The sequence below is a fragment of the Meriones unguiculatus genome, chromosome 3, assembly GCF_030254825.1.
Source record: "Meriones unguiculatus strain TT.TT164.6M chromosome 3, Bangor_MerUng_6.1, whole genome shotgun sequence".
Classification (NCBI taxonomy): domain Eukaryota; kingdom Metazoa; phylum Chordata; class Mammalia; order Rodentia; family Muridae; genus Meriones; species Meriones unguiculatus.
Window position 1 is genome coordinate 14,304,586 of NC_083351.1, and position 23,433 is coordinate 14,328,018.

General features: G+C 51.6%; 1 protein-coding gene across 4 annotated transcripts in view; it reads left to right on the forward strand.

The window, feature by feature from the left end:
* The first annotated feature begins 4,831 nt into the window (after positions 1–4,831).
* The window catches only part of Alpl (alkaline phosphatase, biomineralization associated), a 52,890-nt gene continuing 34,288 nt past the window's right edge, over positions 4,832–23,433 (forward strand). The window contains exons 1-2 of one of the 4 annotated variants that reach the window (XM_021630803.2): positions 4,891–4,975; positions 10,371–10,476. The gene's annotated coding sequence lies outside the window, so the exon portion shown is untranslated. Of the gene's footprint in view, positions 4,976–10,370; positions 10,477–14,893; positions 15,040–17,605; positions 17,677–23,433 lie in introns of those variants that run through there. The other 3 variants (XM_021630804.2, XM_021630800.1, XM_021630802.2) reach the window with 3 other exon arrangements.

The window sequence follows — 23,433 nt, forward strand, 5'->3', positions numbered from 1 at the left end:
AACAAGATGAAAGAAGAGAACTGACTCCTGGAAGTTGTCTCTAACCTCCACAGGTGTGCCATGGCGTTCTTCACAGGCATGTGCGCACACACACACACACACACACACGCATGCACGCACGCACGCGCACGCACACACCTTTTAAAAATACCTGCTGCTGCTGCTGGGACCTGGGTCTGTGCACATGCTCAGCACGTGAGGCCCTGTCCAGTTCCCAGCGCCAGCTCTATGTATCTGGCCAACATCAAGCTGCTGAACCTAGCAGGAAGTGGGATGTGAAGGTGATGTCACTCAACGGAGCCTCTGCAAGGCCCATCTCCCGTGGATCCCTGGAAGACGGGAGACGAGCCAACACCCAGCCAGGAGGGTGTAATACCTTTCCCAGGCTGTCCTGCACACAGCCAAGCTCTCCCCATACCGATAGGAGAGAACTGCTTTCCTGACTCACTGTGGTGAAGCCCGAGGGGGTGGGCCGCAGTGTCCGCTTGACTTGGCCTCTGGAATCCAGCTCCTAGAAGGCTGCTTGGCCTTTGCTCTTGGCTTGCAGCCTTTTTGGGATGGAGAGTAGGAAGCAGGATAAGTAGTAAGCTCCCTCTCCCAGCAGGGAGCCCTTGAAAAATAAGGACAAAATGGGGTCACTGTTTGCTGAACAATGAGGTTTTTCTTGCAAGGCAGGCTCCTCTGGGCCTTTGTCAGAAGGACTTCCTTGAAGGGCAGTTGGGGCTGGAGGACACCCTGTGGGCCTTGGGCTAGGCTGGGGCTTAGAGCTAGGGAGTCGTGTCATGTGGGTGAAGGGACCAGTGTTGAGGTGGTGTTGATTCCATTGATAGAGAAACAGGAGGTGAGCAAGGACAGCGGGAGATGAGTTCGGAGAGGGGCTGGGGCAGGATCAGGTCAAGTTTAGGACAGGGTGAGGTTTGGGGTTGGTTACATACACTGCACATGAGCCTAGATAGTCGACGCGGGGTTTCTGGGTTTGGATTCTCCTTCCTGTCTGAGCGGCCTCAGACAGCCTTCTCTTCCCTCCCTTGGACAACTGCTGCAGTCCGCCCCTCTTCAGCACAGCTGGATCTGCTCAGGCTTTGTACCCTTATCTTCGTCACCATGAAATCTCCTCGTTTATAATACGTGTGGTCTTCTGTAAGCAGGCTGCTAAGGCTGTCTGGCACCCTTGTGCCGTTTGCTTGTGTCCACACTTCCTGGAGCAGTGTTGATGACATAGTAGGCGCCCAATACACCGTTGTGGGATGCATGGAGTTGCTGGCTGGTCCTAGCAGAGCGGAGTGCTTCCTTATTAGAAAAGGGAATGGAGCTAGCGAGGCAGCTCAGTTAGGAGAGTGCTCACCAAACAAGCACAAGGCCCCGGGTTCTATCCCCAGTGCTTCACAAACTGAGCAAGCCGGCCCATGCCTCGACTCCCAGCACTCGGGCCTTAGAGGCAATAGATTCAGGAGTTTAAGATCATCCTCCGTGGGGCTGGGGATATAGCCCAGATAGCAGAGGACTCACATAGCCTACATGAAGCCTTGGGTTCAGTCACTAGGACTACATACACCAGATGTGATGGCACACATCTGCAATCCCAGCATGCAGGAAGTGGAGGCAGAAGGATTATCCTTGACTGCATGTCAGTTTGAGGCCATCCTGGGCAACATGAGACCAGCCCCCCTCTTTTTTTTTCTTTTTTGTCACTCTGTAGTCCAGGCTGGCCTCAAACTCACATTACCCTGCCAGCCTCTGCCTCCCGAGGGCTGGGATTAAAGGTCTGTGCCACCACAGCCCGTTGAGAGGCCCTCTTAAAAAGGGCTAGGGAGAACAGCAACAGAGAGGCTGTCTCCATGGAGTGAGTTTTACTGTGAAGTAAGCTTTGCATCTGGTTGACACACAAATTGCACGAACGAAGTGTCCCTCAAATGACAGCTCACAATGGACTTTGCTTCCCCCGGCTGTGAATCCCCTACTCTGTAGGGCTGCTGTGAGGAAACAGTGAGTCATTACGTGGGGTCACGAACCCATAAAGCAGGCCCCTCCTTCTAAATCTCCAAGTTCACTTTTAGACTCAGCTGGAGGCAGGGCCAGAGGGAACCCTAGGAGTCAAAGAGCTGTAGCTTTAGTTAGGCCAAGGCCTGTAAAGGAAATAATCACACCTTTAGATATCCGTCAGATTTCGGACAATCTTTCCTACCCCCAGGGGCCACATTGTCTCCTCCATCCCTTCCTCGTCCCTGCTCGCTGAGGTTCCTACTCCATGCTTCTGGAATCCTGGCTCTCACTTGATTTTTTATTTATTTATTTATTTATTTATTTATTTATTTAGGCATGGTCTCTCTCTGTGGCTGTTTGACCTTGGTCTTATTATCCTCCTGCCTCGGTCTTCTGAATACTAGGATTACAGGTGTTTGGATCAAAACCAGCTGTGACTCTGTGAAACTTGGGCCTTATTTCAGGCAGGGAGCTCATGGCATGGAGCTAATATAGACAAAGTGAATGAATAGTTCTCAGGCAAGGGAGCTTGGAGGTCAAATGGTACAGTTTGCCCATTTCTTTCAAGCAGAACTCGTACTCTGGAGACCACGTATGAAAGATGCTGACAGAGCTTTTTAAGGAGCCTCTTCTACCAGCTGAGCAGGCAGACCCAGGACCCTGGAATCTGGGCTGCATTTACAAATTTTCTGGACCAAACAGATAGAAGGAATACGAATCCCAACAGATATCTTCTTAGCCCACCAGGCAGGCAGGGCAGAGCCAGGGGCTCAGGCTCCTGATGTGAAAGCCTGGCCTCCTCCTGCTTTTCAAGCGGCATCAAAAGTGGTACCCAGAGAGCAGGGAAGCAAGGGTTGCTGGGAGGCACCGTCTCAGATGATTGTTTTGTTCTGTGCTGAATCTCGGACCCACGTAGGCTGAATCTCATACAGGCACAGAGGTAAGTGCTATACCACTGAACTATGCTCCTTGACTGAATTCTTGAGGGACAGAGGCCAGCAAGAGGGAAAGTGTGTGAGGGAGGAAGGTGGCAGGGCTGGACAAGCAGCCACTCTCCCTTGGAGAATGCTTGAGATTCTCCACCGGGACACAATGGTCTCAAAGCAGCCATGAGCCCAGCCAGAAGTGCTCACTCCCTCTGGACATCACTGGGGGCCCATGGTAATGAGCCAGAGCACACCTCCCACTCCCACCCCTTCAGCTTCTCAGCTCTGCCCTTGTTGGGAAGGAAGACCTTCTGTGCCTGGGTTGGCCCTTGGCACACAGATGCTGATACTATCTCAAGCCTTGTGTAGCCTTGAGCCTTCTTTGTTGTTAGTGAGCAACAGCCGCGCACTGTGCTCTGGGCTCAGCGCCGTCTTCACTCTCAGCTTCTTACAGCTTCTTACAGACAAGCTTTGGACATGTCCAAAGCTTCACTTTTGTCGTCGCGACCTCACTACAAATACATAAATGAGTATTTACCCAATACTTGGACTCACTTTGCAAAAACATAAACTTACTTCTTAAGGGAAATTTCATAGCACTACTGTAAATAAACAGCATTAATTATTAAAATACAAGAAGAAATGAAAACAAACCCAGACATTCTTGGGGTTTGGCACCCGGCTCCAGTCCTGGCCCTGAATTCACCGATGAGTCACATGCACTCTCTGGGCCTTGATTTTCCTCCTGTACAATGGGCTCAATAGAGAAGGTTCCTGAGCCTAAGACAGGCTCAGGCTGGGCTTGGTCAATGCTGGGGTGTAGGTGCTGAGGAAGAAAGGGAAACCTGTGAGCCTTGCTTTCAGATCTCTGGGTGTTGGGGATTAAAGGCAGGAACAGTTATTGGCAGCCTCCATTGCCGGTAAGGAGACCCTCCTCTTAGGAGGAAATGAGGAGGCATTCAAACGGGCCTCCAGGAGCTTTCGGCAGGAAAAGGATCAGAACTTTAAACTCAGTCTGGCTCTCACGGGAAGGGAGGTGGTGGTCCCTGGGGGACGGGGTGAGGCCCGCAGGCACCCAGCGGCTGCCTTTCCTCTCCCATTGATCTAGAATTTGTTTCCTATTCATTTTCCAAACCCGGTCTCTTATGATTCCTCCCCCCTCCACACACACAAAGGCAAGGGAAACCGGGGGAGAGTGTCTGCCTGTTACAGAGCACTGGCCAGCCCCCGAGGTCACCAGAGCAGTATTATCGGCCTGGACAGTCTGGCTCCGCTGCCTGGGAAGTGGTCTGCCCCGGGCAGGTCCTGGGGCCTCTGGCTGGGACAGACAGAAAGTTCTGAGTCCCTGTGTCTCAAGACAATAGGAAGGGCCCTGCTTGAGGGGTCTCTCTCTGCTTTCTCCTACCTGAGCTAAGGGCAAAAAAAAAGGAAAGTGGGTAGAAAAAGGGTAGGGGTGTGAAGCTAGGAGGACATGGAGGTAAAGACAGAGAGACACATGGAGACTTAAGGGAAGCCAAATGGGTACACAGACTCCCAGATAGACGCACAGGGACAGGCGCAGGAAGATAGTCATCCAGGGACAAAGACTCCTACTGAGAAATCAAAGATAAAGGCGGCAGCCGGCTGCTCCATGAGGCCAGGATCAGCGATAGGGAGAGAGAGAGAGAGGGAGGGAGGGAAAGAGGAAGAGAGAGAGAGAGAGAGAGAGGAGAGTGGAAGAGGGAGAGAGGAGAAAGAGAGAGAGAAGAAAGAGAGAGAAAGAGAGAGAGAGAGAGAGAGAGAGAGGCAAGGCTGGCCACCCTGCCTGCCTACAGCAGCCCCGCGGGCCGGGTCGAGCGCCGCGTTCCCGGCAGGGGGCGCCCTGGCAATGCAGAGGCACCGGCCTGGGACTTCGCGGCGCGGGCCGGGGGCGGGGCGGCCGGGGGCGGGGAGGCCGGCGGGTGCTCGGGCCCGGCCGCCTTCATAAGCTGGCGGGGGAGGTGGCCGCCAGAGTCCGCTCCCGCCACTGCGCTCCCCAAGGCCGCCGCTCGCGCGCCGGGACCGACCCTCCCCACCGGTGCCTGCAGGTAAGGAAAGCGTGCCGCGCTCGCGGCTGGCCGGACTCCCGCGCGCGCGCTCCGCTGGCCCCGCAGGGACTGTCCCAGCCTCGGTGCGGGGACATATGGAAGGTTAGGCGCCCCGGGACCCACGACCACTCGCCCCGCTCCGGCCCTCCGCGCGCATCTCTCGGGGCCTGGCTGGATGATGGACGTGGCGCCCGCGGAGCCGCTACCCAGGACCTCACCCTCGAGGCTAAGCACCTGCTCTCGGTGCCCACGCGGCGCCGTAGCCACAGCTGCGCCCTTCGTGGTTCCAAGCCACTCTGTTCCTTCGGTGTCCAAAGTAGTTAGGGAGCAGCTTGGGAGACACGTGCTGGGATCCTTGGCGGGAGAGATTGGAGACCGCGTGCTAGTATCTGTCTGGGAGTGGGGGAGCCCAGGAAACGGAAGGAGCCTGCAACCGGCTCCGGCCTGCCTGCGGGTTTGAGAGCGGGGCTGCTGCCATACCCAGCCTGGGTAAGAAAGGGTTAAAGGCACAGTCACAGCGGCGGCAAGGACCCGAGGCGGAGGAAAACCTCATTCTCACCCCACATTGTCCATGGTAATCTTTTTCAACCTGTGATGAGTCTGGAGGAGGAGGCATTGCAAAGGACCCGGGTGTGCCTGTGAATCCCTGATTTAAAAAGAGAGGGTTGGCGTGATGACGCTGGCAGTCTGGAAGCTGAGGATCGCTGGGTTCGAGGCCGCCCTGGCTACCTAGGGAGACGGTATCTCAAAATCATACGTGCATACATAAATAGATACATACATACACACATACATGTCCGTGATGGCCCCATCTCTGTGTTAGGACCACAGTGAACCAAAAGACCCAGCAGGCCAGAATGGTGGGTGCCTTCAGTCCGCCCAGACTTACCCGGCATGGCCTTTGTTCTAAGCACAGTAAACAGCGAAGTCCCCCTCCTGAGGTAACACTGGCATAACAATTTTTTCAGTCTCTGAAAGTTCCAGAGTCACAAAGCAGAATGAAAATGAAGTAATTCCCAAAGAAAGGGCCAAAGATGTAACGCGTTCTGTCACGGCGAGCAGCCTGCATGTACTTGGTGGGGTACCTAGCTGTGTGACCAGGGCACAGCCCTGGCCTCCCGCTGTGGCTCGAGTTCTCTGTGGGGTTGTACAGGAGGTCGTGGGTCTGTAGAACCTCCAGGTAGGGAGGACTCTCTGAGTGCTCCCAGGTGTTAGGCAGGTTCGCGTGCTTTAGAATGGTGCATGCCTGTGATCCCAACACTCAGGGAGGCAGAGGCAGGCGGATCTCTGTGAGTTCAAGGCCAGCCTGGTCTACAGCGTGAGTTCAGGAGAGCCAAGGCTACACAGAGAAACCCTGTCTTGAGGAGAAGAAGAAGAAGAAGAAGAAGAAGAAGAAGAAGAAGAAGAAGAAGAAGAAGAAAGCAGCTGCTGTTCCCAGCTCCAAACCCCACAGCAGCTGCCTCAGAGCCTGCATACTGAGTTATGTGATTGCCTCTGAACCCTGCGAGCCTGTCAGCCACCTTTGCCCAGGCTCTGCTCATTCCCTGATGGGCTGTGCCATGAGGGAGTACACTGCCCTCCTTATTGTTACTCAGATGCTGCCTTTTCCCTCCTGAAGAAGGACACATCCCTTCCCTCCTGGACACATCCTGGGAAGGGAGCCTGGAGCTCTGGGCTGGGAACAGCCCTGGAATCTTTCGCCCATCACCAGGCCCTATCCTGTTCTATCCTGCAAAGATAGGAGATGTCATCCTTCCCTGCATGTGAAGAAATTTCTTGAAAGGACAGTGACTTGCCCTGGGGACATACAGAAGCCACCTGGGCATCCAGGGCTGGGCTCAAGGACCTACAATTTCAGGTTCCGTGATCTTCCTGCCATACCATCTGTGGGCTTCAGGCTTCCGGGGAAGGGTCGATGGGGTGAGAAGGCAGAATCCATGGGGGTGGGGGGTTGAAACTCTCAGCATGAAGTCTATCTGACTGGGCTTCTTAACACAAAACCCTGGAGCTTGAGAAGAGCCTGTGGGAAGTGGAGTTAGCGGGGCTGAGAACTGGTGCTCAGAGTTCTCCACGTGGCCACAGGAATGCTGACTGAGCTCCCCAGCACAACAGCCCCATCGTCATTGGCACACCAGGGCTGGGCTGTGTGGTATCTTTGTTATTTTGGCTTTTTTTTCTCTGCTTCTTTTTTTGGAGCTGTTCTAACCTTCAGAATACAGTGGGAGGCAGTAGGTTGAAAATTCATTATCTGTGCTGCTGGGCGACCCTGGACAAGCCTCTTTCCTCCCAAACCCTCAGTTTCCTCATCTGTGACGTGGAGTAAACATGGGTACCAATTGCTGAGGGCCATAGGTTTGACCTATATGGATTGTAAAAGAGTCAGTGCCTTAAGCCAAACTGTGGTGGCGCCTGCTTTAATCTCAGCATTTGGGAGGCAGAGGCTGGTAGATCTTTGCGTTTGAGGCCAGCCTGGTCTACAGAGTGAGTTTCAGGGCAGAGACAAGGCTACACAGAGAAACCCTGTCTCAGTGCCTCCCCCCACCCCCATAACGATCCTCGGCTGTGTGACTTGGAACAAATTGCTTTCCCTCTCTGAGTGTGGCATCAAGGTGGGCATCATTATTGATGTTCCATGTCCAAAGAACACTCCAAAGCGCCCTCTATATTTATCTGCCGTCTCATGGCCCCTCCTCCAACATTTTGTAATTGCTCCCAGAAAAAGCCCATGCTTAAAGTTTTCCATGCTGCAAAACCCCAGCCTTGCTGTGGCATGAAATCAATTGTTTGCATTTGATTTAACTTCTCAAATGAAGGGGTAAAATTTAAGATGAGGGTAGGGGCTGGGTGGGGGGAGATGAAGTTAAAGCAGATGTGTTTTTGTTTAACTGTAGGATGGTGGTTAAACGCCCCCCCCCCCCATGTTATTACCATGGTCCCTTTTGAATTCCAGTAACCAAGAGTCGGGTTTCTCTAAAAACTGTGGTGTTCTTTCCTGGCTGGTGTGGACTTGCCCGCCCAGTATTATTATTATTATTGCTTTATAGTCGTCGGAGGCCGCAAAGTGCTGGCTGTAGGGAAGACCTCAGAGATGCCTAGAATTGTAGGCCAGCCAGGCCTTCAGACGCTGGCTATGCCTGTTGGTAGTGTTGAGGCCCAGGGAGGGAAGGAGGCTTTCCCAGGGGCACACAGCTGCTTAGGCGCAGCCTCCTGACTCTTCGGATTTTTCAAAGTTGATCACCTCCAATACCATGTCCCTCTTGGACTCGGTGTGTTACTTCCACGGTGTGTCCTTAATTTACTTTTATTTATTTACGTATTTATTTGAAGCAGGGTCTCATGTAGCCCAGGCTGGCCTTGAAACTTCCTCTGTAGCAGAGGATGGCCTTGAACTTTCCTGATCCTCCTGCCTCTGCCGCCCGAGTTCTGGGATTACAGGTGTGCACCTCCAGGCATGGCTCCTGTGCTGGGCCTAGAACTGGGGGCTTCCTGCACCCTGGACAAGCACTCTACTGACTGAGCCACAGTTACCTTTGTTTGGAAAGCTGTAACCACTGGAGGGAGGGTGAAGTGTGAGGTGGGAGAGATCTGTGCTGATAAACCATCTGGGAGGCCTTGGACAAGTCACCTCTCCGGCCTCACTTTCCCCATCTGTAAACCAAGATGTCTAAAGAGGGGGGAGGATGGGATTTTCTTAAACTTGCAATGGATCTCACAGAGGTCCCTGACATCTGGCCTGCTGTGTCCTGGGAGGTTGGCGGTCAGGAGACTTGGCCCATACACTGAGTTAAAAGCTTCAATTTAGTTGCTGGTGATGTTAAACCCGGGTGGTTTCGTTTTACATAAAAACACTGGTTTCTGCCTTCTCTGGAAAGATCAGAAGATGTAGGCTCTACAGGGCCACACCCCAGCCTGGCCACAAAGGCCAGAGCTGAGTGGCAGCTGCTCCAGCCATTTAACTGCAGACCCTGAGGTCCTCCTGTCCTCCAGACCTTGCCTCACCAAGGCGACCAGCTGCCTCTGAGGTTGTAGTGTAGGGGCAGAGTTAGAGAGGCATCCTATTTGAATGACTATGGGTGGCTGGGGCCAGCCTGCAGGGGCTGGGGCGGGGCCGTGGATACATTCCCAACTGGTCCGGTTCTATGGCCTAGATACTTTTCTGAAAGAAGCTCGGCTCCTGGCCGTGAGCGGCACAGAAAGGGGCTCCTGGTGGTATTTGTCACCTCAAATCGTCTCTGTTTCATATAACCTTGCTCACAGCTCTCTTTATCCCTTTGCTAGCACCAACAAGTCTTTGATGACAGGTGGATGGCAAAGTGGCCTCAGTTGGAGTCTCAGGATCGCTGTGTGAGCTAGAGGGCAGCATGGAGGCCTTGGGGCCTGGTGGATTAATATGGGGTTCTTGGGGTATACCCAGGCACGAGATTCTAGGCCTGCATGAATAAGCTGTTGCGGGGACACACAGTGAACTGGGAGGTGTTAGTATTTATATGAAAATGCCATGTATACAACTTATCTTACATGAAAGAGGTTTATTGAATGGAGATGGAGAGAGAGAGAGGGAAGGGGAGAGAGACAGGGAGAAAAAGAGAGACAGAGACATGGTGGGAGAGGGGGTACCCCAAAAGAGAGAGGGAAGAGCAGGAGAGGAGGAGAGAGCGAGAGCAAGAGGGGGGAGGGGAGTGGCGGACCGGTCACTATGTACCCAGGCCAGATGATGTCATAGGTCACAGATACTGACATAGGACCTTGTCAGGACCTGAAAGTTCCCTAAGGAAAGGCCAGTCGAATTGCCTGCACAGCACAACGGGGGGGGGGGGGCACCTCAATTCTTTAAGTGATGTCAGGTCCCTGCTCCTTGCACTTGCAGAGGTTGACACACGCCTTTGTGTGTAACACCATGCTTTGATCCACCCTGAGCTCCCATCATGCACTACTCCATTCTCCCCTCTGGCTGCTGCTGAGGTTCAGGTGTTGTGAGCTCTGGGCAGAGCCCCAACCCAGCTGTGGAGACCCTGCTGTGTGTGTGTGTGTGTGTGTGTGTGTGTCCCATCTCTCACACACTGGCAACCCACAAATTTGCTATTGTTCTGGTTTGGTTTTTTGACACTAGGCTGGCCTCACACTTTTGGCAGTCCTGCCTCAGCCTGCCAAATACTGTAATTACACCAGCCTCACCTGGTCTTATGTCTGAGCCTTGTCTTCACCCTCTGGGATGTCTGGGTGGAAGAGTGAGGTGCTGTCACTCAATGGGCTGCTGGGCAGACCTCTGCCAGCATTTTCATGGACCTTTAGATATCTTCAAGGGCCAGGGCGAATTGGTTTTATTTGGAAAACCCTAAGTGCGACATTTATAAAGATCTGCCCGGTAGGTTTATTTTACTTTATTATTTTGCAGGACAGGGAAAAGGACCCAGAACCTTATTCAGGCTAGGCCTGCCCCAGCTGCTGAGTTCCACCCTGGCAGCAGGTTCCTTTGTCAGCGACACAGCAGGCATCCTTAGGTGAGACTCTTTCCCTTGGAATCTCTTCAGCCACTTGGCTGCGGCTCTGCAGGCCAAGCTCATCTCCTCCCTCCCTACCCCAGCATGACTTACCTGACTTTGGTGCCAAGTCAAGGCTCTGTCAGTGCCTCAAGAGTCCGGCTCCCTTTCCCCAACGCCTTCCTTCTAGGCATGCCCATTGCCGCATCACCTGTTTCCTCCAGTCTCCACCAGGCGGGGGGGGGGGGGTGTCTCAGTCGGTAGAACGCTTGACTAAGATGCTGGAAGGCCATCCTCAATGCTGTGTAAACTGTGCGTGGCAGCATGTTGAGGCCAGCACGCACAAGGTCAGGGTTCCCTTAGCTATTTTGAGGCTAACCTGGGTTACATTAAAAGAAAGAAAGAAAGAAAGAAAGAAAAGGGCCTGAGGTAGGCCGATAATCCCAGTTAAATTTGGAGCTGAGGCAGGAGGATAGTAAGTTCAAAACCTGCCTGGACAGTAGGTGAGTGGCTGTGTTAGAGTGCTGGAGCTTATCTCAGTGAGAGAGAGAGAGAGGGGTTTTCCTTAGCATATGTGAGTCCCTGGATTCAGTCCCCAGGAACACACACTCCCTCCTTCCCCTAGTCCCTAACTGCTGATGACTCCGGGGCACCTCATTTGGTCCTGTGACAGCCTTAGAGATGGGTAGTGAGGCACAAATTGGGAAATGGAAAACAGACATCTCTCCTTGTCACTGCAATCTACGCATTCAAGCTGGTTGGCTCTCTGAGCCACAGTGGCCTAAGTCACCTTGCTGGAAGAGTCGGTTCTTTCTTTATGCTGAAATAATGAAGTTTGGTACCTCAGTGCCTGGCCAGTGTGGCTGGGCTATCAAGCGCCCCTTTTTGCAGCCTGTTCAAGCCCTTATCTTCCAGACCATATATCTTTTGCAAAGAATATTATTTAGTGTTTTTGACCCATCCTTATACCTAATTGTAAGGGCTTATTCTGGGCCAGAAGCTGGGCTAATTACCTTACCTATCTTCATTGTATTTAACTTGCCGTTTTGTCTCAGAGACAAATCTGAAAATCAAGGTTACAAAGTGTCTGTACCACGTGTTTAGGTTTCACACTTACTCAGATTAGGAAACTGACTGGAGTTTTTAATGTTTAGATGCAAATCTGCAGGGGACTTACCTGTCCGCACTATTTTCGGTTGAGCCATCTGTCCCTGGGGTTTGCAACACAGGGTTGGGGTCCCCAAAGGGAGGGAACCCAGCACCACCCAGACTTAGGTCTGCAGCCGCATCTGTTCTGCCAGACAAATGATTTCAGCCTGGTCACATCCCTTCCGGGTCCAGAAGGCCAGTGCAGTCTTAAGAGGAATCATCATCCTTAGCACCCAGAGGGCACGGATTTGAATCCTTGCTGAGTAGCCTTGTTTTTGTCCTGGTGTCTCTGGCTTCTAGCATGTTTCCTGAAGACCATCATTCATGCAAATGAAACAGGGTCTTAGGGCTCTCCGAGTCCCTTGGTGACACAAAGCTGACACTCCCCTACCCTGTACCTGTCTCAGACATCATTAATCAGCCGATGGTCTTTTTCCTGCTGAGGTTCCTTGAACCACACCGTGGTACTCCAGACAGCCGTGAGTCACACAGGAGGAAAGACCAGCCCAGAACCAGATTAACTTAGCAATGTCCTGAGCCGGGAATGGGAAACAGGGCAGGTCCAGGTGGGGCAGGTCCAGGTGGCGCCGGCCCAGGTGGCGCCGGCCCAGTGTCATGGTGCTTCTTGGTCAGAGTGCAGGAAGGATTCCATGGCAGACTGTGCCCAAATTGGCTTTTGGTGTGGTGGAAGACCTTTCATGGGGCCACGGTGGGTCCCCACATTTAGCCTAAAGAGGGATTCGGGTTTGTGGGCCTGGTAACTCTCCCGGCTTAGGTAAGAGGGGTAACGGAGGGGCTGTTTCAGGCTTTCCTGGAAAGAGTTGAAGGTTCCCTTCCCCTCCCGAATAATAGCAACAAAAGTAACAAGAATAGTAACAGAGAGGATCACCTACTGCGTGTCTCATTCTCTGCTAGCCTTGTATACATCCGTGCTCCTAATTATTAGAAGAGCCCCGCACTCTAGCCAAAAAAGTGTGTAGCTACATCCCAGTCAGTCCTGGGACAGCCACGCTCTATGCTAGCACTTCCTGGGTCACCAGTGTCACTACTGAGGTGACATTCTTTGTAAGCAGAGGGGAGTGAGTTCTACCGTTGGTGGAGCTGGGAGCAGAACCCAAGGCCTCACCACATTCTAAGCATGTGCTCCATCTCAAAGTTACACCTCAGTCCAGGCCCCTCCCCGGACTCACAAGGAGACCCCTGCAAATGAGGAATTGAGGCTTAAGAGAGGGAGTATGGTGGGCCAGGGGTCACATAGGGAGTGTCCTGCTTGTCCTTTGAGTCTGGGGTTGGGTAGGGGTTCAGGAGGGTTAATTGAACAGGAGTGGGGTTGGGCCTGCCCAGTTGTCTGTATGGACGCATCCCAGGTTTATTTCAGTCTACCGTACAACATGGATTTGCCACTTTAACACCCTTAGGCTCAGTTTCCTATCTCTTACCATATTTTAAAGACATTTCTTCTTCTTCTTTTTTTTTTTTTTTTTTTGGTTTGTTTGCATTTGAGACAGTGTCTCACTGTGTAGATCAGTGGACTGACGAGATCCGCTTGCCTCTGCCTCTGGAGAACCGCCATTAAAGGTGTGGCACTATCCTGGTTATTAAAGCCATTTCTTATTTATGCGCTCTGAGCACCTTACAGGCTATGTCCAGGCTGCAGCCCACACGCTGCTGTGGCACACGGCTTAGGACAGCTAAGAAAGTGGCCCAAAATTAAGGAATTTTTTGCAATTAAAAGAAAAAAGTAATTGGACTGGGCATGGTGCCTCACGCCTTTAATCTCAGCCCTCAGGAGGCAGAGGCAGGCACATCTCTGTGATGTTGAGGCCAGCCTGGTCTACAAAGTGAGTCCAGGACATCCAGACCTCTGTTACACAAGAGAAACCCTGCCTTGAAAACCTAAGTAAATAAATAGTTAGTTGTGTGGCTTTCAAATGTGAACTTTTTGGATGGCAGTGTCTTGTCTCACTGTCAAAAGGTTGGCCGTGCCTAAAAGTAATGTCTTCATTTAGCAAGAGGGAAAACTGAGGCTCAGAGAGGCAAGGCAGCTTGCTGGAGGTCAGATTGATGACAAAAACCACTCTCAAATTTAAGTCAGGAGCCCAACCAAAGGCCTTCCCAGGTGAGTTCAAATTTAAGTCAGGAGCCCAACCAAAGGCCTTCCCAGGTGAGTTCACCAGCTCTTTTAGCTCTGTCCTTCCCTGTCTAGCCTCCCTGCCTGGTGCCTTCAGGCCTGTGGTCCCTCTAATATCAGGCTGTCTTCTAGACCTCGGTCAGCGATCTTGAGCCTGATGGGTAAGATCTGACCTCATACAGGTGCCTGGCTGAGATTGTGAGCTTCAGGAAGGCAGGACCTCACAGAAAGTACCAATGAGACCCCGCCCCGCCCCGCCCTGCCCCCCCACCCCCACCCCTCTCAGCCACCTTTCCGCGCACTTCCATAGCCCTCCACCTGTGGCCTGAGGACCTGTGAGGCTTACAATTATCACCCGAGCCACTCCTGGCCTCAAACAGCCACCCTTCCCCTCACTTCACAGCGGTCCTGTTTGCTCCATCCATGACATAGGCTCTCCATAGCCTCGGCGGTCCTGTTTGCTCCATCCATGACATAGGCTCTCCATAGCCTCGGCGTGTCCATTGGAATGTAGAGGCGGGAAGAGAGAGGAGAGTTCAGGCAAGCCTGGGAGACAGAGCAAAACCCTGGTTTGCTAAACCAAAAATAGATAGATAGATAGATAGATAGATAGATAGATAGATAGACAGACAGATAGTAGTTCTAGGGATCATTTGCTGAACCCACCTGTACCTGCTCCCTGGGGCATGGTAGGCACTTCATACATACTTGTCAAATATTGAATTTTTAAGTGCCCTGTGTGGCTTCTGGGTCTCAGTTCCCATGAAATGATGAACTCCACCATAGGCCTGGAGAGGAGCAATTGGTCATACATCGGAGTATGCTCACTTAAGCTACAGTGCATCTTAAGCCCAGCTTTGCCCTAAGCCCATCACAGATATTTATCATTTGCTTCTTGCAACCCAGGCTCAGAGAGCTTGGGGACATCTCCTCCAGGTCAGACAGGTGCCACCGAGAACAGAGTCTGACCATCCCTAAGTCCACGTGTGCTCTGGGAGCACCCTACAGGAGCCCCGCCCCACTCCGCCCCCCTTAACTCAGAGCCCCGCCCCAGACTCAAGAGGTCAAGTATGAGAGCATGAAGGTTCGAGGTGAGCACTCTTGCTGCCCCGGATGGTGAAACTTCTCCAAGAAAACACACCCTGCCCAGTGCGGAGCACATGCTAGATCTTGTGACCATCGTCAGAGGAACAGGGAGCAGCGGTGCCCGGGGTAGAAGCTGGCGGGGGGGACCATCCACAAACCAGGAACACTGTCAGAAAGAGGAAGGGCCTCACTCACTGTCAGAGCCGCTGTGACCTGGGGTAGGTGCAGTGTCTTAGTGACCCCTCCTTGCCTCTTTCGGGGGAGGGGGATCCTGCTGTCACTATTTCTGCTCTCACATGGGGACCTGGCCGGGAAATGGTGAATGACCGGTAGGTCTGAGTGTGCACTCCAGCTGTTAGGCTGTGGCATCTGTCTGGAGGATTCTGGAAGCTTCCAGCTGGCTTCCAGGCACCTCACTGGGCGGGCCCCAGACAGGCAGGTCGGTGTAAGAGCATAGCCAGAGCCCTGTGTAATGCATGGGGGAAAAGCAGTATCCTCACTTCCTTGAGGCCTCTCGCTTATTTTCCTGGAGGCTGGGTCCAGAGAGAAGGCGACTGACCCGTCACTTCACCCCATCTGGGGCAAACCCAGCACGTCAGCTTCTGGCTGGCACCACCCAGAGCTGACCATGCCCCGACTGCCATCTCTCTAAGCTTGGGAAGGAAGGTCTCACTCTCACAGTTTCAAGGTGGGTGGGAGCCATGGTGTGTGTCACACAGAAACAGGAACCCTGATGCCAGGGTGACAGCTGCCTAATGGCGGTGCTGGGATTCGAACCCAGGGCCTGGTCTTTTTCTGCTTGTTTCCTGGGTTAGTTTGTAAAAGTCTGGGCTTGACTTTGGGGAAGAGATGCTCTGTCTCCCTTGGGAATATTTGGGGCTGAGCTCCCAACCTGGTTCTCCTTAATCTGCTTACTAGTGTTGTGACTGCTGAGGGCTGTCATTTACTAAAGCCCCAGACAGTGCAGGCTGCTAAGACGCCTTGTTACCTGTCCTTTCTCATTAGCATCAAATGCCTCCAAGAGGTAGGTTCTGGAATCCCTTTCCTCAAAGGTGACGGTGCACAGAGGAAGGGAAGAGATACGTCCAAGGTCATGCAGCTGAAACGTTAACCTAAAATTGAACGCCAGCAGACTGGCTCTGGATTCCGGGCCAGGCTCGCTCAGAGCCTCTGGAGAAATCTTTGTGGGCTGGATGCCTGAACGCTGGAACCTGTTGCTTCTTCTGGAGCCAGACTTAGGGGGGACAGGAGTTGAGCAAGCAGCGAGATTAGACTACATAACACTCCAGGGGGTCACTGAGCCACCCCAGGCCCCGAGCTGACAGGAAGCGTTTACCTGCACCCTGGGATGCCTGCTGGGGAGGGTGGAGGCCCTGTAGGGCAATCCTGGTGTCTCCGGGTCAGGGGGAGGCCACTGCAAGCCCAGGAGTCTGGGTGGCGGTACTGGCCAAGCCTCCAGCCGGGGCTCTGGCCTTGGGCCTGATTCTGCAGAGATTCTGTCTCTTGCTTCCAGAGTCCTCTGGGCTGGGGGAATCTCCCTGCAGTGACTTATGCAAGAGTTTTGCTCTCCAATTTCCTCCTCCTCCGCCATGGGCTCCCAGGCTGTGCCGGGCTGGCTGCCCTGCTTCCCTGTGGGGGGAAGTGCTGCCTTTCCCCTGGGCAGCTACCCCATCGGAATAATCAAGTGCTTCCCCATGGCCCTTGGCCAAGCAGTGCTCACAGAGCAGACCTCTGCCAGCCTCCGGGTCCTGTGGCACATTCCAGCTGCCCAGGGTAGACTCCAGGGAAAATGCCCATTCCAGGGGCGGTGGCAGCCTAGCCCACATGCCGCCTGGCACAGAGGCAGCCCTGCTAGGTAGGGCTTTGTTCCTCTCAGCCTGGAGTGGCTCCAGCAAGGCACCCATGTCCCAAGAAATTCCTGCTGGAGTGGCATTTCAGCGGCCTCTCAGTGGTGCCAGTGTTCTGGTCCCTGTGAATGCAGAGAAGAGTTGGGGAGTAGGGAGGGTAGACAGCCTTCATTTAGCCATTCAACAAACATATAGTTTTATGTTACTTATTTATTTTTAAATTTTGTTGTATTGTTTGATATCTGTGGGTGTTTTTGCCTGCACATGACTCTGTGCACCACTTGTAGGGCCGGTGCCCCGAGAGGCCAGAAGCGGGTGCTAGATTCCCCTGGAACTGGAATTACAGATGGTTGTGGGCACTACGTGGATGCTGGGAACTGAACCTGGATCCTCTTCAAGAACAGCCAGTGCTCTCAACCAATGAGCCGTCTCTCCAGCCCCTACTTTTATCTTTTGAGACAGGCTCTCTAACATAGACTGGCCTCAAACTCATGATGTAGCTGACTGTGACCTTTTCCTCCTGATCCTCCTGCCTCGGCTTCCCCAGTCCTGGGCTCACAGTTGTGTATCTGGTGTATGCGGTGTTCCAGATGGGCTTCGGGGCCTTGTGCATTCTAGCCAAAGTGCTCCTCAGCCTCTCCACAGATTTTTCTTTAGCCCACTGCCTACAAGGCCTTGGGGTAGTATGTTCGTTCTCAAGTTGGAGGGGTTGACCAGGTTCAGCAACCTACACAAAACCAGTGCTTCTGGTGGAGGAAGTACAAGAAAGGCCACATAACCAACCGTTTGTGGCAGCATGGACAGAAATGACCCCCAGGGTAGGTGGCTCTTATCCTATAGACAAGTCTGGTTCAGGAGTCACAGTAGTGCTTGGCTCTCTGCCTGAGCTCTGTCTCCTGGGAAAAGACAGCAGAAGTTAACTGTTTCTTTCCAATAGGAGCAGGGAAGACCAGGAACAGGCTTATGAAAGATTAAAGGACTCCCTGGGCTGCCAACTCTGGAACTGGGGTAAGGGTAAGGGGACTCTGGAGGTGGTGGCCTTTGAACTGGAGGGTGAGAGAGGAGCCCCACAAAGAGTGTTCTAGGAAGTCAAGGGCAAACCCTAAACCATAAGAAGAGAATAAACCAGGCACAGTGACACAGACCTATAATCCCAGCATTGCGAGGCCAGAAGGTCGGACATTCAAGGTCATCTTCACCTATATAGTAAGTTGGAGGCCAATTTCGGTTACATGAGACCCTACCTCAAAAACAATTCAGAAATAGAACAAAGCAAAAGTAAGGGGTAAAAGGTTAAGGGAAGAGAAATTGGCACAGAAGTCAGAGGGATGGAGCTAGGGGTGATGTCAGAAAGATGGGGAGGACCTGGGACATGTGGCCTTTGACCCAGATGGATGGTGAATGGACAGGACCTGCCAGGCCACTGTGGAGGTGGGAGGTCTCTTGTTTGTTGGTGGCCCCTTAACAACAGCTGGAAATTGAACTCAGGACCTCTGGAAGAGCAGACAGTGCTCTTAACCTGTGAGCTACCTCTCCAGCCCGAGCAGCATTTCTTACGTCTGCCTGGCATGGTGCACATGCTTGCTGAGGGTCTCGTTACTGTGTTTTATAGACTGGTATCTATCTATTTATGGTTAATGGCCAACCTGTCTCCAAGCGCTCTTATCACTGCTCCGTAACTGAGTTGCTTATGTAGATAAATTCATGTCTTAATTAGGGTTGATATTGCTGTGATGAAGCACCAGGACAGCAACCCTGGGGGACAGGGTTTATGTGCCTTACAGTTCACATCATCCCTCGTCATGGAAGGAAGTCAGGACAGGAACTGGAACAGGGCAGGAGCCTGGAGGCAGGGGCTGTGGAGTAATGCTGCTCACTGGCTTGCTCACCATGGCTTGCTCAGCCTGCTTTCTTACAGAAACCAGGACCACCGGCCTAGGGATGACATCACCCACAATGGGCTGGGCCCTCCCCCATCAATCACAAGAAAATGCCCTCCAGGCTTGTCTACAGCCCGATCTTAGGGAGGCATTTTCTCCATTGAGGGTCCCTCCTCTCTGACCAAAGCTTCTGTCAAGCTGACATAAAACCAGCCAGACGGCTGACCTCTTGTCAGCCTGACGCACAGACACAGCACTGTTAAGCCACGGCCTTTCCTTTCTTGCTCACCCCAAAGAGCACACATTAATATGAACCTCACAGTAGAAAACATTTCACAAACTTACAAAGTCCCACAAGTTCAAACACTTTTAAAACTTGTCTCTTTAAAAAGAAATTCAGTCTCTTTAAAAATCCAAATTCAGGGCTGGAGAGATGGCTCAGCGGTTAAGAGCACCGTCTGCTCTCCCAAAGGTCCTGAGTTCAATTCCCGGCAACCACATGGTGGCTTACAACCATCTGTAATGTGAACTAATTCCATCTTCTGGCAGGTGTAAATGTAGATTAGAACACTCATATACATAAAATAAATAAATCTTAAAAATCCAAATTCTTTATAAATGCCAAACTCCCTTAGGGGGGAAAAAGTTTAAATTAGTCTTTCAGCTGTGGGCTGCTGAGCTAGCCCGTTTTTGAGACAGTGTCTCATATAGTCCAGGTTGGCTTCAAACTCACTATGTAGCAGAGGCTGACCTCAATGAACTCCTGATCCTCCTGCCTCCACCTGTCCTGTGCTGGAATTGCAGGTGTGTGCTGTGACATCCAGCTCTCTTGCTTTTTCACCATTAGTATTTATTTATTTATTTAGACAGTCTCACTGTCTTCACACGCCGGGATTAAAGGCAAGCACCACCGTGCTCGGCCTGTTGATCTTTGTTGTTATTTATTAGTATTAATACAGTACATTTATAGGTTGACGCCGTGTATATGGCTTCTCATCACTCACACATGTATGTTGGTATGCATGCATGTGTGTATATGTGTGTGTGCTTAGTGTGGGTGTCTGAGTGCATATGGGTGCGTGCACACGTGTATGCACTCATGTGGAGGTCAGAGGTCGGCCTCGGGTGTCTTCCTCGATTGCTCTCCACCTTTCTTCTTTGCAAGAGGTCTCTCGCTGAGCCTAGAGCTCAGAATGGCTGGCCGGTGAGCTTCAGGAATTTTCCTGTCTCTGTCTCCCCTCCACTGGGTTGCTGCGTGCTTTCCAGAGGGTTCTGAGCAGCTGAGCTCACTGAGCTTTCTCCCATGCTCCGCTCTTCCTTTGGAGCTAGTATTTAGAATCATGTGTATGTAGGTGTGTGTACAAAATACATGCTTGACTTCATGAGAGAGTGTCATGCTGCATGTAAATTTCTTTTTTAAATATTTATTTATTTATTATGAGTGCTCTGTCTTTACACACGCCCGAAGAGAAAATCGGATCCCGTTACATTTGGTTGTGAGCCACCATGTGGTTGCTGGTGATTGACCTCAGGAGCTCTGGAAGAGCAGTCAGTGCTCTTAACCGCTGAGCCGTCTCTCCAGCCCCGCCGTACGTGAATTCTAACTGTCCTCTCTCAATCTTCCATTGCTGGGGTTCAGCCAGAGTTTTGCATGTATCTGTGACTCGCATCCTCAGGTCTGTAAAGTGTCTCCCGTGGATGACTAGTCCACAATATTTGTTTCTTTTACCTAGTGCTGAGGATGGGATCCAGAGTTTCAAGCTTGCAGACACTCCTCCCTGGAGCTGTCCTCCAGCCTCCATTCACACTTGTTGGCTTTGCTTCTCAGACTTTTGCTGATGTGGAAAGAAGCCCTGATGAGCGCGGGGCTGGGCAGCGAAGTGCCTGCCGCGCACTGAGTTCAGCCCCTGGGCCTGTGAAGGAAGGGGCTTGGTGAGAGAGACGTGTAATCCCAGCATTGTTAAACGCGAAGCAGGCTGATCCTGGAGCTTGCTGGCCAGGCTAATCAGAGACCCCAGCTTCCAGTGAGAGAGAGGTTGAGGTGTGAGAAGGCATTTGCCTCCAAGCCTGAATGAAGACAGGTGTTTAATCCTCGGGTCCTACATGGTGGAAGGAGGGGACCAACACACACACACACACACACACACACACACACACACACAAGTATGTACAGTGGTTGCACTAGGTGTCTTGAACTCCATAGGTGACCTTAAAAGTTCTGATCTTCCTGCCCTCTGCTCCCAGGTGCTGGGGCCACAGTAAGCCACCTCCCCCATCTGATGCGGTGCTGGCATGGAACCCAGGGCCCTGGGCCTGCTAGGCAAGCACTCTAGCAACTGAGCTACACCCCTAGCCCCTACTGGGAGATTTTAAAAGAATCTTAATTTGTGTTTGGAGTGATTAATGCCGTTTAAATGATTCCGAGATGCTTGATATAATTATATGGCTTTTCTTGTTTAATCTGTTAATGTCGTTCATCATATAAAAGACTTTCCCGTGAAAAGCCTCTGAACTTGCGCTTCTGGGAGCAACCTGGCTGCTTTGCCAAGAGTGTATTCAACTTGCACTGGTGACACATTGTCTCGAATCGTCCATTTCCCTGGGCTTGAGGGTTGTGGTGACCATGGTCATCATACTAGATGGTGGTTTCTTTACTCTCCCTCTGCCAAAGTTTGAGTAAAATCAAGAACATTTGTTTCTTGAAATTTGGTAGCATTTACTGGTGAGGTCATCTTCAGCCTTTTCTTTGTGGAAAGTTTTTTCTCTGTGATCTCTGTTTCTTTATTTAGGTTCTTCTCGTCTGCCTATGTAGGCGTTGGTGAGTTCTAGTCTTAGGAATGTGTGCATTTAATCTACATTTTAACATGTCTTTACATAAAGGTTTAGCATTTACTCACTGTTGTAGTTCTCTTGTCTATGATAGGAGTCTCTGTCTGTCTCTCTCTGCCTTGCACAGTAAACTCTGCCACTCTTTCATATTTCTGAGATGCAGTCCCTGCCTGTTGGGTCAGAAGCCCCTTTTTCTATTGTGAGGTTGGTCCGGGTGGCAGTGACCCATGACTCATTCATTTGTTACAAACAGCCCAGACTGGCAGGTTGAAACATTTAAAGCCAGCCTCCTTTAAATGCCCTTGTAGGAATCTTTATGCAGAAAGACTTTCATTTCTTCCAGTAAGTACTTATAGTGGAATTGCTGGTCACATGGTTCACGTATGTCAAACCTCCTAAGGAAGTGCAGACCTCCCCAGAACCCATGTCAAGTTGGATGCTGTAGCGTCTGCCTGTAATCCAGCACTCCTACAGGCTGCGACAGGAGAACCTTGGAAGCTCACAGGCTAGCCAGCTTGGTGTACACAGTGGCAATGGGACCCTGTCCCAAATGTCGAGGCCGTCAGTAGCCGTCACACGTGTTCTGTGAATGTGTACACTCATACACATGAGTATGTGTGATGGTGCTGGCCATAATAGTGCACATGTGTGATCCCAGCAGTCAGGAGGCAGAGGTGGGAGCATCTTCTGTAAGTTTAAGGCTCACCTAGTCTACGTAGAGACATCCAGGCCAGCTAGGGCTACGCAGGGAGACCCGGTCTAAAAAAAGCCGCAATGCTGTCGGATGCTGCTGTCACCAATATGCAATAATTCTAAGCTCGTCTCTAGTCTTGTTAATGATTGGTCTTGCTAGTTGATTTATTCTGTCTTATTTTATCGTACATATATATATTTTTAGTTTTGTCATTTTGAATCTTTTTTTATATAGTTTTATTTTTTTTTATTTTTTATGTACGTTGGTGATTTTTCTGAGTGTTTGTCTACGTGAGCGTGTCAGATCTTGGAGTTACAGACAGTTGTGAGCCTCCATGTGGGTGCTGGGAGTTGAACTCAGGTCCTCCGGAAGAGCCGTCAGTTCTCTTAACGGCTGAGCTATCTCTCCAGCTCCATACATATATTTTTAAGATGAAGGTCTCGCTATTTCAGTGCTGCCTGGCTTGGAACTCGGGTATGTAGATCAGGTAGGCCAGGCTGGCCTCAGACTCACAGAGATATGCCTGTCTCTGTCTCCTGGGTGCTGGGCCACACCCAATCTTATTTATCTGTTTGTTTGTGTAGCCTTGGCTGTCCTGGCACTCACTCGGTAGACCAGGCTGGCCTCAAATTCAGAGGTCCACCTGCGGCTGCTTCCCGACACCTGGGATTAAAGGTGTGTGCCACCACCGCCCAGCGTGGGGTTGTGCATTTTATTATCAGCCCCAGGGAGTGCCTTTTTGACTAGTTAGCAGTCCTGTCGGCCACACCTGGTGTCAACATTTAATCCCATCTTGCAGTTTGTCTGTCGGTTTCTTAAATGTCTTTAGATTTAAATTTCATTTTATTTAGCATGTGTATGCATGTACACACTTCAAGGGAGGCAGAACCTGTGTGACGTCAGAGGACAGCTTTGGGGAGCTAATCCTGTGCTTCTGACATGTGGGGGTCCCAGGATCGAATTCAGTGGCAATGGCCTATTTTCTCTTAGCCATCTTGACTGTCCTCTAAAATAGCTTTTAAAGAACGTGCATTTTACAGTTTTCCTTTTCTGAGACAGGGTTTCTCTGTGTAGCCTTGGCTGTCCTGGACTCACTTTGTAGACCAGGCTGGCCTCAAACTCACAGAGATCCACCTGCCTCTGCCTCCCTGAGCTCTGGGATTACAGGCGTGCGCCACTGGGCCCAGCTGCATTTTACGACTTTAATCAAGTCCAATTGTCCAATTGATCATTGTGTGTATGTGTGTATTTGTGTGTGTATGTGTGTGTGTGTGTGTGTGTAATAACAAAACCACCCTTTTATGGTTTTCTCTAGAGGCTTCATGATTCTTTTACAGTTAAGTTGAAGCTGTAGTTCACACT